Below are 17804 nucleotides of genomic sequence, written 5' to 3'. Positions count from 1 at the left end.
GGTGCAGAATAGGCTCTCAACATATATTAGCCAATGCTTTAAAAGTAAGTAATATGCTCTTACAGTTGCAGAGGAAGAAATGTTAAAAATGATTTCTCCTATATAAAACAGTACTGGTCTCTATGGCTAATGTTCACAGCATGTATTAGCACACCAACTTGGATATTATTTCATGTGAAAACTAACTTAAAATGTTAAATTGTAACTGAAAAGCAATGGAAATGCATTAATGCCTATATACTACTTCCTGTGAAAAGAAAACATCATTCCATGTCCAGCTGAATGCTGACTGTACATTCAATTCTCAACTACCAGTTGTCATTTGATTAGAAATAATCTCTCTAACTGGTACTCTTCTAATTGGGGAACTTTCCAGAGAAGCTTCATTAAATTCCCAGTCTCTAAAAGTTTTTTTAATAAAACAATTGTCTATATTAGAGATGTCAGAATAATTAGTTTAATCACAATCTTAGGTCTGTATCTAGTGAGGACCAAATATATGTCAGTACTTTTATGACACGTTAAAATATTTGAAATTTTGTCTGGCATTTTTTTTACCTTCTGAGCTTTTACTCTAATGGGAATCTGTCTTGACTTCCTTTTGGGATGAGGAGAGCAGGATAAGAGAAATAGTGTTTTCATGGAACTGCAGATTAGCTAATTTTGAAAAAAAATTCTTGTTAAGATGGTCCCCTTTGAGAAAAATTCTTCATGTGTAACTATCATTATTATTTCATCTGCTTTGCTAGAGAATAAAAATATCTGACATTTTAAAGGGATATCACATGCTAGTTGTAAAGATGTATGGCTTAGAAACACCGTGACATGTGCTTTCTGGAAAAGTCTGTGTGGTGATGGGTCTGAGAATTAAGCAAGATGGCCATTCCAAGTGACTTTAATTCTTAGTTCAGGATTTTAGTTTATTTCTTAAGATGGCCAAATTTATATACTAGCTAAAAAATAAGATATCTAACATTCTTTTTACAGGATGGAGAGTGAGGAGTCCATGGATACTGACCTTCACTTGAAAATAGCTAAAATTAAATCACATGTGCCTTTCTCAAAACTGGAGTCAGGAACATTTTTTATGCCTGGGTGTTGACCTTCTCTTAAATCTAAGGAAATCATACCACATCTTGAAAATCATTCCCAAGGATTTCAGCATTCATCAGGGTGGTGTGACTGAAAATAAGACACCAGGTTGTCACATAATTTGTGGTGTAATTGCTTAAATAATGCTATCTGAGCAGTTATTAATCAAATAGCATTGTTTAAGCAGGATGACTGTTTCACTCTCACTGAATAGAAACTTGATGAGTTGTGAGATTCAGAATAGACATTGTAGTTTCAGATATCATGCCATTTTTATGGTATTTATTGAGTCTCTTAGAGTAATGCTACTTGGATTGTACTCAAGAAGGCACTTGTACATAAAGGGATGGAGATATCTTAAAATGTTAGTCTAAGGAGAGCTGAGGTCAGGTAGACAGTAGATCTCAATGATCTTCAGGAAAGCCACATCCTATTTGAAATTAATGATGGTTTTCTATCAGGTGCTACTGAAAATAGATGTCTGATGCCCATGATTTTTATTGTGATGGCTGGAATATGAGAAATTGGTTGCATGTGAATCAAGCAGAGTCAGGGTGACATGAGTATCACAGCTGGAAGCAAAGAGTCTGCAAAGGTGATAGCGGTTCTGTAAAAGGTATTGTTCAACAGGCAAATCTGGCTGCAGGATGTTGCTTTGTTCTTCATGTGGAAGAGGAAAAAATGTGTCCAAACGTAAGGAAACGAATACAAGAACATATGTGAGTAGTGCTAACTGTAATACTTCTGGTGATAGGATACGTGTCTGCTTTTACATTTCCAGAAGTCCTGACCCTGATTTCAGTCCTAGAAGCTTATCTCTTAAGCTCTTTCTGGGTCTTAATTCTTTTGCTCTTAGCCTGCAGCACTCTTGGAGACTCTGGCTGGGGTGAATATGGCAGCGACCTTGTTGATGCAGGAGACTTCCAGTCTCTGCCCCGGAATGATCTGTCAAAGAACGGACCCCTGAAGAACTTCATCCATTCTTGAAATTAAAGGAAAGGGGGCACTAATTTGAAGGATTGCTTTCTAAACTTTTATCTGTTTCAGATTTTTACCCAGCATTGTTTTGTTTGTTTGTTTTTTGTTACTGAAGCTGGAGAGAAATTTTTAAGGGGCATTGCTGAAAACACATTTAGATTTCAGAAATAATAAATGCTAAAAAAAAAAAAAAAAGAAAAAGAAAAAGAATAAGCATCTTGGAATTAAGGGAAAGGGAGCATCACTGCTTTATCGGTCACATACTCTCTTATTTCTGCCTGCCTTGTAGTTACCTGCCTTTAACTAGGAGAGCCATGCTGGCTTGTTTGGAGATAAAAGATGACTATGGGTAGAAAGTCCTTAGACCCAAAGCAAAGCACATTGTCTGAGTTCATTCAGGACGCTATTTGAAAACACTGTAGCCGGGGTGGCTTAACCAATGAGCGTTTCTCTCTCACTGTGGATGCTGGGGGGTCTGAGATCAAGGCATGGTGGATTCAGGGTCTGCTGAAGACCTGCTTCCCAGTTCATAGACAGCCATCTCCCCGCTGTGTCCTCCCAGGGGAGCTCTCGGAGGCCTCTCTTAGAAGGTCACTCATCCCATTCACGAGGGCTCCACCCTCATGACCTAACCACCACCAAATACTATTACATTGGGGAATAGTTTTCAATGTATAAATTTTGAGAGTTACCCAGCATCTTTGGTGGAAAAGTTCCATAGCAAAAGTGTGTAAAAGAAAATAAAACAGATGATGGAAACTGATGACTAAAGTCAGCTGTTCCCTAAAAGCAGCAATAATGTCAGAGTAGTAACTGGATAATCCATTCTGTTTTGGACTTTGTCTATTTTTCTTGTATCTGAATTGTCACTTGGTGGTCTCATTTATACTTCATTGAATGGTTCAAAATGTGTGTGTGTGTGTGTGTGTGTGTGTGTGTGTGTGTGGAGGCATATGTGAAAAGTAGCTGCATTGTAATATTTATCACTAAAGAGCTCTTTTCATTTTACAAGCATCCCATTGATAATTTGAATAATAAAGCTGGTAGGCTTACTCGTTGATTGAAGGTTGCTTCCATAATGGAACAAATTTATGTACCAAGGTTCTCGCTTTCTTTATTAGATAACTGGACAAAGTGTTGAGCACTCATTTCAGTTTCTGTCCATGTTGAGGCTGGCCAGGTTTTCTGAGGTTTGCAGAAGAATTAAATACCCACCGAACCGTACAACAGCTTCTCTTTCCCCGATATGTTTTATTAACTTTAACTGGGTCCCTGGGCTTCAATGTGGTTTATCCCCAAATTTTCACACTCACCTTTTATAAGAATCACATACTAGAGGATGTTTTCATTTTAGGGAAAAAAGTGTGATCAAAGACAGGTCATATGTTTCCTACTTTGAGGCAGCACCGGCACACAGGCAAGGTTCAGATTAAATGTTTTTGCTAGTATGCTATTCAATAGGTAACAGTTGCCCTTAAGAAGGGCATGAAAGAGTTGGGAGAAAAATAAGTAGAAACTGAAAAACCTTTGAAAATCCATATAATATAAGGTATTTTAAGAATCAGACATTTAAAAAAAATCATTTATAGGAAATGCACAGTAAAATATAGGGAGGCGGTTTTATTAGTTCCTCTTTTCCCTCCCACTGTGGCTGTTTTGCCTGGGTCAGAATAGTTGCTCTGTCCTTGTCTTTAAGGATAGCTTCCATAAAGTAGCCTTTGCCTTCACACAGTGAGTCATACTTCAAGTCTATCTTTCACAGAAATTACAGGCTCATTTTTTTGGTAGTACATCTCTGGCCCTATTACTATTACGTTAAAAATAAATGGTTCCTCCAATCTGAAAATAAAAAATTTTTAACTTGTTAGCACGACATTATTTAACCTGACTTGCTGCAAAGACTTCTTCTAGTATCGTGCATTTATGTTTCCACCAAGCTGGCATAAACTACTTGTTCTTCTCAAGCAGTTCCTTATGTGACCATACCTGGGCATATGTACTCATTCTCAGGGATAAAATATCACTCCTGAGATTAGGTTACACAATGCGCAGGGATAAAATGTCACTCCTGAGATTAGAGTACACAATGACTGTGAAGCAGGTCTTGCTCATTCTTGCTCTCTTGTTCTTTCACTTCAAGGGAAGCCAGCTGCCATCTTGGGAGCTATGATGTGGAAAGGCCCAGATGGCATAGAATTGAGGGATGCCTTCAGTCACTGATCAGTGAAGACCTTAGGCTCTCAGTCCAATAGCTTGAGAGAAACTGGATCCTGCCAGCCATTACGTGAGTGCGTTAGAAGCAGATTCTCTCACAGTAGAGCCATCAGAAGAAACTACAGCCCAGATAACACTGTGATGATATTGTGAGAGTTCTTGAGGCAGGAGCTTCCAACTAAGCTGTACCAGAATGTGTGGTAGAAACTGTTGAGGCAATAAATATTGTATTTAAGGCACACAATTTTGGGGTTTCTTATACTGTAATTCATAACCAGTTTAAATTTTGGTAACAGTTCTTGGGTTTAAACTCCTGAAACCTTCTATAATTCTATCAGTTAAAACTGATACCTCTCTTTTATATGTCCCTAGAATGCATTCTGTATACTGATGTTTTGGAAAATTTAAAATTCTGCCTTATTTTGTTTATATTTGTATATGGCTTTTCTCTCATATAAAATTGCAGACTTCCCTGGGTGAAGGGATTATTCCTCCCAGGATTTTGGCAATAGATTTTATATAGTAAATTCTCAATAAATACTTGTTAAATTGAATTCAGTGAATAAGTTTAGTCATACTTCAATGAACCAAGGTTAATAAAGAAGAACAATTGGTCAATTCACGATTAAAAATTTTACAGCTTCTGAATTTTGTCAAATATTAGAGAGTGTGATCTCTTGTGATTTATTCAGGGTCATTTCCCAAGTATTTCATGATATTTGATATTATTCTTATATTGGCAGTATGTGAATTATAGAAAATAACATGATTTTGATGAACTCTGTCTAGATTTAAGTAATATTTTTCCAGATTAGAACATGAAGAATCTTAGATTTTTTCATATGATAGTATTTAGTAGACTAACAGGATTGTGAAGGTATATTTGACTTAAAAATGATAGCCACCTGGACAACCTCACAGCATCAGTTTCTGTTCAGGGATCTGTTCTCTTGACTAAGTGGTTCCATGTGGGCATGGGTTTGCCATGCTATGTAGGGCTGAAGAACCCACAAAATACTTTTTGTGACTTGGCACTGCCAGGTAGTAGAAAGAATGTTGGTTTTGAGATATTTCTGCTTTAAATTTTTGCTGAAGAATTGCTTTGTTGTTTGACAATATGCAAGTTACTTAGGCTCTTTGAGCACTCCACATGTTAGATGACACAATAGACCTAAGCCATGAGTTTTGAGTAATAATAAAATATATATACACACATATATACAGGGTGGGGCAAAAATGAGTTTATAGTTGTGAGAACATGAAATAGAGTTTATTCTTATATTATTATTTATTATTTTATGTATATGAACAACTGTAAAACCTACTTTTCCCCTCCCTGTGTATGTGGAGAGAGAGACTATCTATAAGATCTACATATATGTGAAATCAGTCTATATATCTTATTTATCTATCTACGTATCTTCTTTACCTTTAATATTTTTATTTAGAAAATTAAATTTAATGGGGTGATGCTGATCAATGAGTACATAGTTTTATGTATCTTTCAATCATCTATCTATCTACCTACCCATCTACCTGACTAGAGAGAAAGAGCTTACTAGAGTGAATGACAATTAGAGGGTTTTTTTCCCCCAATGATTTGAGAGAAAAAAGGAAAGGGAGAGAGAAAGAGAGCAAAAGAAGCATCAACTCATTGGTTTACTTAGTTGTTCCATTTAGTAGTTCCATTGATTGCTTCTCATACCTGCCCTGACTGGGGGTCAAACCACAACCTCTGGTGTGCCAGGTTGATGCTTTATCCACTGAACCACCAGTCCAGAGTCAACAATTAAAAACTATTAACTAAATAGTAGCTGAATACTAGACTATCTAAACTATCTAGTATAGTTCATAATATTGAATCATTCTTTCTATTTCTAATTTATATCCTCATGGAATTCATCATTCTTCTTTTTGTTTAAGCTGACCCATAGATTGAGGAAAATCTTGCTCATCCCCTCTGTGATTTTACAGACTTACCATTGCTATGAATGCATTTATTCTTTCTCTTTGTGTGGTTATCCATTCAACAAATATTTTTGTGTCCCAATAAGGATTAAGGGACTACGTACTATCATTTCTTTGAATTCCTGGTGTACTTAATTATTTGAAACAGTCACTTGCTATGCACCATCTTTTAATCTTTGCTGTTAGATATCACTTAACATGAAGGAAGATTGGCTGTAAGTAGTCACTTTGTAGTTATCTGACCTTAATTCAGTTTCCTACTCTTTTCCATGCCAACTCTATTGCCTTGGGTGAACTGATTAATTTATTAATTATCAGTTTCATTAAATATAAAATAGGAGCAATAATAGCATCTCATAGGTCTGCTGTATTGATTAAATATGACATTTACAATAGCATCTGTAAAGCCAGTAGCCACGGCCACCATCACAGCTGCCTGGACCGTGCAGGTTTGCATCTGATTCTGACAGACGGTAATGAAACATTGGAGCCAATAACTGGTGGGCCATTAGCTTTAATCCTAGCTTGCACAAGCGGGCATGTAAAAACACACACTGGGCTCCAAAACCCACTCATTCAGTGCTCACAAAGCTACTGACTTATCTGAGTTTCCTAGAATCAAAGGTTTCTAGCTCACTAGCCTTATTCACCTCTGTTCCCCATCTCCTTCCTACTCCCTGCCACAAACTCTGCACAAACTGGCTTCTCCCTCAGCACTCCACCATCTTGGCTGCTTCTCCTGTCTTCCTCCAGGTGGCCTTTCTCTGCTCTCCTACAGCATGGGCTTCTCCTAGAATGTAATCACTCTTTCCCCTAGAACAACATGATCTTTCTTCCTTTTAAAACCTTTTGGCGTGAAAGCCCTCCCCCAACATATATTAACATAATCACACCCATCCCAAGCAATTACCTGGACAACAGGCTTCCACGTGGGCAGTGCCATCTTTAACAAAGTGAGCATAATATATTTTATCTGCCCAACAGCATCTGGACACATACAGTAGTTAGACAGAGTGTTCAACATAACTGAGCTACAAATATAATGTGGGTATATCTTGTTTCATAAGTTTTACATGTTCAAAATTATGTAAATATGCACTGCAGACTACAGAACTCTTTGTGCATGTGGGTGGCATTTTTTAATAGTATCTAGGATGGGAACTATTTCTAATACTTTGTGAATTCACAAGTCCAACTATTGATCAATAGGTGATCAATAAGGGTTTGCTCTTGCACATGATGAAGTATTGGTTAGACACTAGGCAGGCCTCATTTAGTGCTGAACAAGCTGAATCTTTGCAGTATGGGTCAACCAATAAAATGCTTAATTACCCTTTTGGCCAGTGAGCACTAATATCCCATGGTGTTTACTTTTCTTTGTTTATTCCTTCATGTTCTCTCTTATGCCAATAACATCCTATTTTGCCACCAAAATTTTTTAATTCCCAGCAAAGCTTGATTCTTTTCCAAAAAACAAACATGGAATTCTTTTTATGGTTAAAACATACCAAATACAGCAGGTTGAGGGTCTAGTTTCAGATGAATGGGAGGGCCATGCTGTAGGCCTGCTCACCTCCCATTAGGAGAACTGCCAACTATGCTGAAAGACTAAAGACATCATTCTATAGACTTTTGTTGCATGTTGATTTTAGATGTTGCAGCCATGGAAATGCACAGCTCAAATCTCCTTCAAGGGGCCTGTTGCCTGGAGTAGAGTTGATGGGCAGCCCTAGCTGCGCCTACCATGTGACCTCTGAAGCCAGGCTACCCTGCTTCACTCAGTGACTGAGCATGATGGGGCTGCTGGTGCTGACCTGTTCCCTGAGACTTAGGACTTCTCTCTTAGCCCTGGCTGAGAATTTCTCAGAACTTCCCTGCTGTCTGATAGAGTTCCTACCCAATTCTTCATTTTCTCTGTCTTTTCACAGTTATTAGACCAGACTTGTGATCTAAAATCTCTTCTGGTCTACTCCTAGTCTCTGTCCATTTACTCAAAAGTCTGTCCATTTACTCTTCCAAACCTTGCATGTCAAATCCTGCCTTGGCTTCCTAGAAGATTTGCATTGACATAGTTTGTTGCATGGTATTGTTACCATGTTGGAAATACAGCCCCATTCAGTAGGGATGCCATACTGGCCCAATATGGAATTCTTTCACCCATATTCTCCTCATGTCCTCAATTCTGTGCTCCTGTACTGAACAAAATATGCCTGTAGTCTTAGTCATGAAAGAATCTGTACATTTATACATAAAGGAAAGCAAACTTCTCAAATTCATTAGCACAGTCATGTGCTCCTCAACTCAGACTTACAATTGGTATTTTTGTATATAAATATGTATTTAGTATGACTATATGTTTGTAAACATTAATCTGCCAATTAGCCTATAAGAATTAGAGGCAATTGTTATCTTCAATTTATATCAATTTGGGCTTTCACCTTTAATATTAAATAATCTCTATTCCTGACAAGAAATATGTACAAAATGAATATTCCATAGTGGGTCCAAGAAGGATATGTGACCATTCAGACCTATTTGAAAATCTTGGTTGTGCTGCTCCTTGTTAGTGTAACTTTGTTTTTTTTTTGGTTAGTGTAACTTTGATTTAAGATGTTTACCTCATGGAGCCTCCAGGATCAATTTTCTCTTCTGTTAAATGAGTTTTTTGAGGATAAGATGAGAAAGTGTAGAGAACATATAGTCGTTGGTGCAGTTAGGTATCTATATATGGTATCAAGAGTTAGTAAGCTTCACTGAAAATTAATGTTAACTAGTTCTGTACATTGCAAATTTTCCCCATAAAGACATTTAAGAACAACATGTATTTTACCAAATGCTAACTTTTCAGGATTACAACTTGAAAAAAATTAAGTTAATCTTTTTCTTGGACTCTGCCTTCTAGGTGCATAATTAATATATTGCCCTGCTATAACAATATTATTTATTAATATTATTAATATATTTATATAATAATTAAGAATTATGCCATAATTTATTATAATATAATGATTAATAACAATAATTAATATTTATGCTGATTACTATTAATTATCAAGAATTAGAATAGTCTTAAATTATTTTATAAGAAAGCTGTGTTCCAAGTTCTTTATATATTTTGGTTATTAACTCCTTATCAGATGTATTGTCGAAAATATTCTCCCATTGTGTGGTTTGTTTTTTTATTTTGTTCTTATTGTCTTTAGCTGTGCAAAAGCTTTTTAGATTGATATAGTCCCATTTGTTCATCCTGTTTATTTCACTTGCCCGTGTAGGTAAATCAGCAAAGATATTGCTGAGAGAGATGTTGGAGAGCTTACTGCCTATGTTTTCTTCTAAGATGCTTATGGTTTCACAGCTTACATTTAAGTCTTTTATTCATTTTGAGTTTATTTTTGTGAATGGTGTAAGTTGGTGGTCTAGTTTCATTTTTTTGCAAGGTAGCTGTCCAATTTTCCCAACACCATTCGTTAAAGAGACTGTCTTTATTCCACTGTATGCTCTTACCTCCTTTGTCAAATATCAATTGTCCATAAAGGTGTGGATTTATTTCTGGGTTTTCTGTTCTGTTCCATTGATCTGTATGCCTGTTCTTATGCCAGTACCAACACCAAGAACATAAACAATCCAATCAAAAAATGGGCAAAAGAAATGAATAGACACTTCTCCAATGAAGACATACAGATGGTCAATAGGCAGATGAAAAAATGTTCAACATCACTAATCGTTAAAGAAATGCAAATTAAAACCACAATGAGATATCACCTCACACCAGTCAGAATGGTGCTCATTAACAAAACAACACATAATAAGTGCTGGCGAGGATGAGAAGAAAAGGGAACCCTCCTGCACTGCTGGTTGGAATGCAGACAGGTGCAGCCACTGTAGAAAACAGTATGGAGTTTCCTCACAAAACTAAAAATTGAACTGCCTTTTGACCCAGCTACCCCACTTTTAGGAATATATCCTAAGAACACCAAATCTCTGATTCAAAAGAAGAAACGCACACCCATGCTTATGGCAGCATTGTTTACAATAGCCAAGATCTGGAAACAGCCCAAGTATTTGTCATTGGACGAGTGGTTTAAAAAGCAGTGGTGCGTATATATGATGGAATACTATGGGGCCATGAAAAAGAAGGAAATCTTACTTTTTGCAACAACATGGATGAACCTGGAAACTGTTATGTTAAGTGAAATAAGCTAGGCAGAGAAAGAAAAATATTGTATGAACTCACTCATTTGAGGATTCCAATGAACAATGTGAACTGCGGAGCAGAATAGAGGCAGAGATGGGATCAAAGGGACCAGAGGGAAAGGGGATGATAGGATGGGATCAGAGAAGGGAAAGAGATTAGTGAAATTATATATATATAACACAGCCTTATAGAGAGCAGAAAAGCAAATCCTGGAGGGAAGAGGGGAGGGCATTGGTGGGAGGGGCCAAAGGGGATGTTGAGGGGAACAGGGTTGATTTATTTGGTGGGACACTTGAATCTATGTAAACACAATAAATTTAAATCAATAAAAAAAGAAAGAAAGCTGGTTCCAGAGGAGTTTCTACTACAACAGACACACATTTTTAGATAGACTTGCTTATCTCATAGTCTTTATAGGTTTAGAATATCCTGAGTGAAGAGCTCACAGTAATTTTCCCAAGGCCTGTTCTGGTGGCTGTTGCAAAACATGAGGCGGAGATTTTCCTTAGTTTACCTAACCTTCATATCTTATCTTCTCAAGGCTAGATGTCTATGCCCCCCAAGGTTTCAACTGGCTGATGAGAATGAGTTACCTCTGTTGATATGTTCAGGGATAAGACTTAAGACTGTTCCCAAGGCCTTTCTTCTCTTGCAGGGTAATGTACAGTTTAACAGTGACCTTCAGATTAGGAGGACCTTTTTTTTTTTTTCTTTTTTTTCCCCTAAACTAAATATCCTAAGTCTCAAGAATTTGAGAGTATATTAGAGCAAACAACTGGGAAATGTATTTTGGGTGACTACTTTTGTTAACCTTGAATCATAGCAGAGGCAGCCACATCTATCATACTAATCACATCAGGGTGAACCTATGTCGTTCTCACCCTGATGATATCAGAGAATTTAATATTGCTTGGAAACGTATCCTAATTCCTACAGAAACTAGAGTTTTTGATAACTGGATCAAAAGACATGGATGATTTCTGCAAAACATCCAGTCCTCTCTCCTACAATAGTGAAAGTGTATTCTTCCTAAATAACTATAATCTTTTAACTTCTTATGGCATATAAGCCTAAATTATCAAAGAATTAATTAAGATGTCCATGAGTGATAAGCTGCAGTAAAGAAGATTTTGATTTAGGGGGTATTAAACTCCCCATGTAAACTTTATGACAGCTGAGAAAAAACACTGAATTATAAGAAGATATTTGGTGTGTTCTCTGTGTGGACACAGGATAGACCTGTAAACAATAGCAAACAGAAATGTTCACCTTCTGTATTAATACATCGTTTTTAACAATGACTACTGACAAAGTTCTTTCTGTTAGCTAGCCCAAATGTTTTACGCTTTAGTTTAAGAACATGTTTTTTGTTTCCATATTTTTAAAGTACTTTTTGATTTATAACAGAAAGAAATTTTGCAGTCTTTCCCCATCTGCTTTTAATTTGCTACTAGAATACCTCTGCCTTCCACTGATCCACTTCCTCTGTCACAGAACTGCTTTTCTCTGCCTCACCTCGCAACCCTAGATTCACTCCTAGCTTTGCATTCTGACTAGCATAGAGGAATGTTCAAATGCATATACTTGATATCTATAACCATTATGTTCAAACAACCATCAAACACTGATGATATTAGCTTCTAAACATTTCACAACTCAATTCGTATGTCCATATCAGCAAAACACTAGCTCAGAACACACTTATCCAGACCACTGTGGTCTCTGAGCTTTTGTTTCCTGGCACTCCAACTGATAAACATTTTTGAGCCTTTGCCTTCAGTTTATATTATTTATAAATAAACTGCTGTATTAACACATTATATACATTATAAAATGAATGCCACAAGTTTAATTCCTTTTCTCTCCAAACAAATTGTCTTATATTCTTCTTGGGAGGAATATATCCCCTGTACTTCTCTTTGGAGACTATTACCCTCAGATATGGCCACTATTACATACACAGGGAAAAAGCCTATCAAGTTAACTCACTTCTAATATATATGTTAGCAACCAGAATGAGAAAAACAAGGCTACAAAATTGAAATGAATAAATATTTAAATACTGAAGAACATAACATGTCATTATGTCAACCAGTCAATTACTACTGCAACTCAACTGAAATATTATATAGTTATATAAAAATTACATGTATTTTTGATATATGGCAGCATTTAAATGTATTTGCAATGACAAAGACTAGGACCTCCCAATCAGTAGTTAATCAGGTCTACTAATACCATAAGATGTCATCTTTTGCTATTATCATATGATTGAACACACACCTTTGATCACTCAGACATAATATTGAAATCATCTTATATGTCTGTCTCTTTTACTTTCTCTAGGATATAGTAATCATCATTTTAGGGCAAAAGAACCATATACCAGTATTAATTTTGCTCACTAGTATTTCATAAAACAAAATGCTCAGTATTCAAATTTTTTAAAAAGTCTACAGAATTATATATTCAATATATTTCAAGTACAAACACTTATGAATCTATAAAGCATTAAGTTAAATTTATAAAACTATAAATATTATGCATCCATTCCTACTCTGATATAGCAAATAAAAATGGTATTTCAGTATTATGCAAAAATTACAAACTACAAATGTGGGCAATTTAATAAAATTAATCATAATAAAATCAATCTTTTAAATATAATCAATCCTTCAAAACAAGGGGTGTCAATTTTTAAGTTGAAAATTTGTTTGCTTGAATATTTTTTTCAGTGGGTAAATTATTTCTGAATTCATACCAGTTGGAGAAATATCAAATAAGTAGTTATAAACTAAAGCCAAATATATTTCTATAATTATTTTATCTTCAAACAAAGTGATTTATTTTTTAATAATTTTGGAATAGCATTGTAAATTTTCTCCATGGCACTTCATCCAATTCTTCAGCAATAATCATATGTAGTTTTATTTCAAAAGATACATTTATAGTTTATATTTATATTATTTGTTTTCATTGTATATAGATGTAAATGTAAATGTAGGATTATGTTATCAATATAGACATTAGCATGCTTGAGTCCATTTGTTCATAAATTCTTACCTTGGCCAGTTGGCTCAGTGGTAGAATGTCATCCCAGTATGTGGATGTCCTGGGTTTAATTCCTAGCTAGGGCACACAGGAGAAGACCATCTGCTTCACTCCTGACCTAACCCTTCTCTCTCTTTCTCTTTCACTTCTCTTCCTGCAGCCATGACTCAATTGGTTAGAGAACATTGGCCCAGGGCACTAAGGATGGCTCCTCTGGCTCCTCCACTCGTGGAGCCTCTGCCTCAGGTGCTAAAAATAGCTCAGTTGCATGCATGGCCTCAGATGGGCAAAGCATCAGCCCCAGATGGGAATTGCCGGCTAGATCCTGGTTGGGGTGCATGTGGGAGTCTGTCTCTTTATCTCCCCTCTTTCACTTGTAAAAGAAGAGAAAGAAAAAAATTCTTTGTGATAAAGTAAGAATTAGATAGCAACAACTTTGTCAACTCTCATTTTCTAACTACTCTAGAGTATTATGAAATAATTTCTAATGGAAGCACTTTTATGTCTTTTGAGATTGTAATGCTGTATATAACTTCTTGGGTTGAGATATGTTTATTCAGCCAGTGATTTTATCAATAACTGATGAATTTTTATTGATGTTGTTCTCAAGAGGTTTTTATACTTATCCATATATTTACGTTTACCAAAGAACATGTTATTTTCATATGACTTTGACTTACTGTCTAGCATTCTTGTATTTTAACTAAAGTATTCTATGTATTTAGTTGGGGAGCTCTAGTGATAGTGAACTTCCTCAGCTTCTGTTTACTGCAATGTCTTTGTTTCTCACTCATTTTTAAAGCATAGTTTTGTCAGGGAAAAAATTCTTGGTTGACAGTTTATTTTTTCTTATTGCCTTCTTACCTGCAAAGGTTTATTGAGAGCTCTGCTCACGGTCTTAGCTTCCGAGATCAGGCGCGTTCAGGGTGGTATGGCCGTAGACGCTTAACTGCTCACGGTCTTAATGAAAATTTTTTTGTACATGATGAATGACTGTTCTCTTGTTGCTTTCAAGATTCTCTCTTTGTCTTTTGTCAGCTTGATTAGACTTTGCCTTGGTGTGGTCTGAATTTATCCTGCTTGGAGTTAACTGGGCTCCTTGCATTTGTAAAATCATGTATTTTCTCAGTTTTGGGAAGTTTCTAACAATTGGTTTTTTTTTAAATAAACTCTTTGCATCTTTTTTTCTTCTTTTTTTTTTTTTGTATTTTTCTGAAACTGAAAACGGGAGAGACAGACTCCCGCATGCACCCGACCGGGATCCACCCGGCACGCCCACCAGGGGGCGATGCTCTGCCCCTCCGGGGCGTCACTCTGTCGTGATCAGAGTCACTCTAGCGCCTGGGGCAGAGACCAAGGAGCCATCCCCAGCGCCCGGGCCATCTTTGCTCCAATGGAGCCTCGCTGCGGGATGGGAAGAGAGAGACAGAGAGGAAGGAGAGGGGGAGGGGTGGAGAAGCAGATGGGCACTTCTCCTGTGTGCCCTGGCCGGGAATCGAACCCGGGACCTCTGCATGCCAGGCAGACGCTCTACCACTGAGCCAACCGGCCAGGGCCTTCTTCTCCTTCTGGGATTCCAGAATGTGCATATTGGGTTTGTTATGATGTCCTGTACGTCATTTAGGCTTTGTTCTCTTATTTTTTTCCTTTTTTTTCTCAGATTCAATAATTTCTAATGACTTGTCTTCAGTTCCACTAATGTGTTTCTCTGCTTGTTTGAGTTGCTCTTGCATATATTTCAATTACATTATCATATTTCTCAGTTCTAGAATTTGTGGTTTTTGTTTTTTATATTTTTCTTTTTGTTGATATTCTCATTTTGTTCCAATATTATCTTCTGAATTTTTAGATGTATTTTTGTATTTTATTTTTACTCTTTCAATATATTACAAACAGATGCTTTAAAGGTCTTGGTTAGTAAGTTTAAAACTTGTATCTCTTCTTAAACATTTATTTATTTGTTTGTTTATTTTGAGAAAGGCAGAGGGGGAGAGAGAGACAAGAGCATGGAGCTGCTCCTGTATGTGCCCTGACTGGGGAATCCCACTGGCCATCACTGGCTCCAGGAGGATGCTCCAACCGACCAAGCTTCCCAAGTTTAATTTATTTTTTTATTTTTAGAGAGACAGAGAGGATGGATAGAGTGGAAAGGGGGAAGGGAAACATTCATCTGTTGTTCCACTCAGTCATGCATTTATTGGCTGCTTCTTGTGTGTGTCCTGACTGAGAATTCAATCTGCAACCTTGTCATTTTGGGATGATGCTCTTAACCGACTGAGCTAACAAGCCAGGACCTGAAACTTCTATTTCTTTAGTGATGCTTTCTGGTTATTATTATTTTTTTGTGCTGTTATTTTTCTGCTTTTTTGTATACCTTGTGACCTTTTGTGGAAATTTGGGCCACCTCTCCACATGTTTCCTGGTTCATTACAACAGAATGACCTTCATTAATAAGTTTTATATAAAAGTTTAAGGACCTCTCTGACTCTTCTGGACATGAATCTTCTGTGCGCCTGTGTATGAGCTCTCTCCCCACTTTTCCAGTACTTATGGCTACTTTTGAATGTCATAATTTTCCTAAGAGTTTCAGCCCTGCTTCTTTGGGGCTCTAGCTGTTTTATTGTTTCTATTTTGTCACTCTCTCCTTAATCTCTTGTTTCCATGTATATGAAGGTATGTAGTCTCTTTACAGTTTTCATAAGTCATGCCCACTGCTTCTTGCTGCTTTTACTAGCCTGAGATCTGAGATGCTTCTGTCCATCTGTGATCCAGGTTGAGTAACACATAGACCAGTCCTTCAAGCAGCTTGCAGATAGGTTGGAAAGTTAAAATTTTGCCTTACCTGGTTCTCTTCAGGTTACTGAATGGGATGGGGGACTGACTAGTCTGCTGCTCTCCTCAAACTGGATGGGGCAAGTGTGAGTAAAAAACTCCATAAAATTTTCTCCCATTTTGTATGTGACTTTTTTTTTCATTGAATGTGCTTGGTTTGTGTATATTTTTAACTAATTTCCAGAGTGTCCATAAAATTATTTTAGTCAGTTTTAACTTGTTTATTTAGTGTTTTCATGGGGGAATAGGGACTTGCAACTTACTAGTATACATCTTGCTGATGTCACAACTTCAGAATTTTAAAAAGACCATAATAGAGACCCCTTTGAAATACTCCTGGTTTGATTTTTCTGGCTTCTACTGGCGTAGTTGCTCTCTTGAACTCAAGTGTCCTTTTCTGCAGCTGACCTTTCTGCTGTGGCCTCTGATGTAGCTGGCCCAGTGGGGCTTTAATATTTTTCTGCCATATTTGACTCCACTAAGACAAACATTCAAAACCATTAAATCCAGGCAGCTCTTTTCTCTAAGCCAGAGGTTTTTGTTTTTGTTTTTTTTTTTTGTATTTTTCTGAAGCTGGAAACGGGGAGAGACAGTCAGACCGGGATCCACCCTGCAAGCCCACCAGGGACCGACGCTCTGCCCACCAGAGGGCGATGCTCTGCCCCTCCGGGGCGTCACTCCATTGCAACCAGAGCCACTCCAGCGCCTGGGGCAGAGGCCAAGGAGCCATCCCCAGCGCCCGGGCCATCTTTGTTCCAATGGAGCCTCGGCTGAGGGAGGGGAAGAGAGAGACAGAGAAGAAGGAGAGGGGGAGGGGTGGAGAAGCAGATGGGCGCTTCTCCTGTGTGCCCTGGCCGGGAATCAAACCTGGGACTTCTGCACGCCAGGCCGATGCTCTACCACTGAGCCAACCAGCCAGGGCCAAGCCAGAGGTTTTTTTAAAGAAATTTTTGTTTCTTTCTGCCAACTAGAGAATAAAAGACCTGTTCAGGTAAAGACAAATACAGAGAATTCTTCCCATCAGTTTTATTTATCTTTTTCTCCGTTGGGTAGTAGTGGGAGGAATCAAGTAGAGATAGAATGGGTTAGGTAGGGAAATCATAGGACCAGAATAGGAAAAGGGGCTGTATGGGCTTCAGGTGAAGATTTCACAGGTGAGTGGGTAGAAAGAGCAGAGAAGATGGAATAGTGAGTAAAATTATTGACTTATGTGCAAAATAATGTAACTTTTTCTGTCTCCCTTCACATTTTTATCATTTCAAGATAACATCATCTACTAAAACTACTTTATGACAATGCAATATACTTTTATACTACCAGTGCCTAACAGGTTATATCAAGCATTTAATCTGTGCTCAAGATACATTGAACTAAAATGACAATTATTTAGTCTTAAAAATAGCTCTGAATGAAGACTTTTAGTATATCCTTTTCCCACAAGAAAGTTTTATTCCTAAATAGTGCTCCATAAGCC

The 17804-nt window shown here is 37.2% G+C and overlaps 1 non-coding gene across 1 annotated transcript; it reads right to left on the bottom strand.

Moving 5' to 3' along the window:
• Positions 1-14978: 14978 nt before the first annotated feature.
• On the bottom strand, positions 14979-15054 carry TRNAA-GGC (transfer RNA alanine (anticodon GGC)). The gene has a single exon. It is a non-coding gene; the product is annotated as a tRNA-Ala (tRNA).
• Positions 15055-17804: the final 2750 nt, after the last annotated feature.

This window comes from Saccopteryx bilineata, chromosome 5 (assembly GCF_036850765.1).
Source record: "Saccopteryx bilineata isolate mSacBil1 chromosome 5, mSacBil1_pri_phased_curated, whole genome shotgun sequence".
In the NCBI taxonomy this organism is placed as follows: Eukaryota; Metazoa; Chordata; class Mammalia; order Chiroptera; family Emballonuridae; genus Saccopteryx; species Saccopteryx bilineata.
Note: the sequence above shows the minus strand (reverse complement) of the source record. Positions and strands in the feature narration are given on the sequence as shown.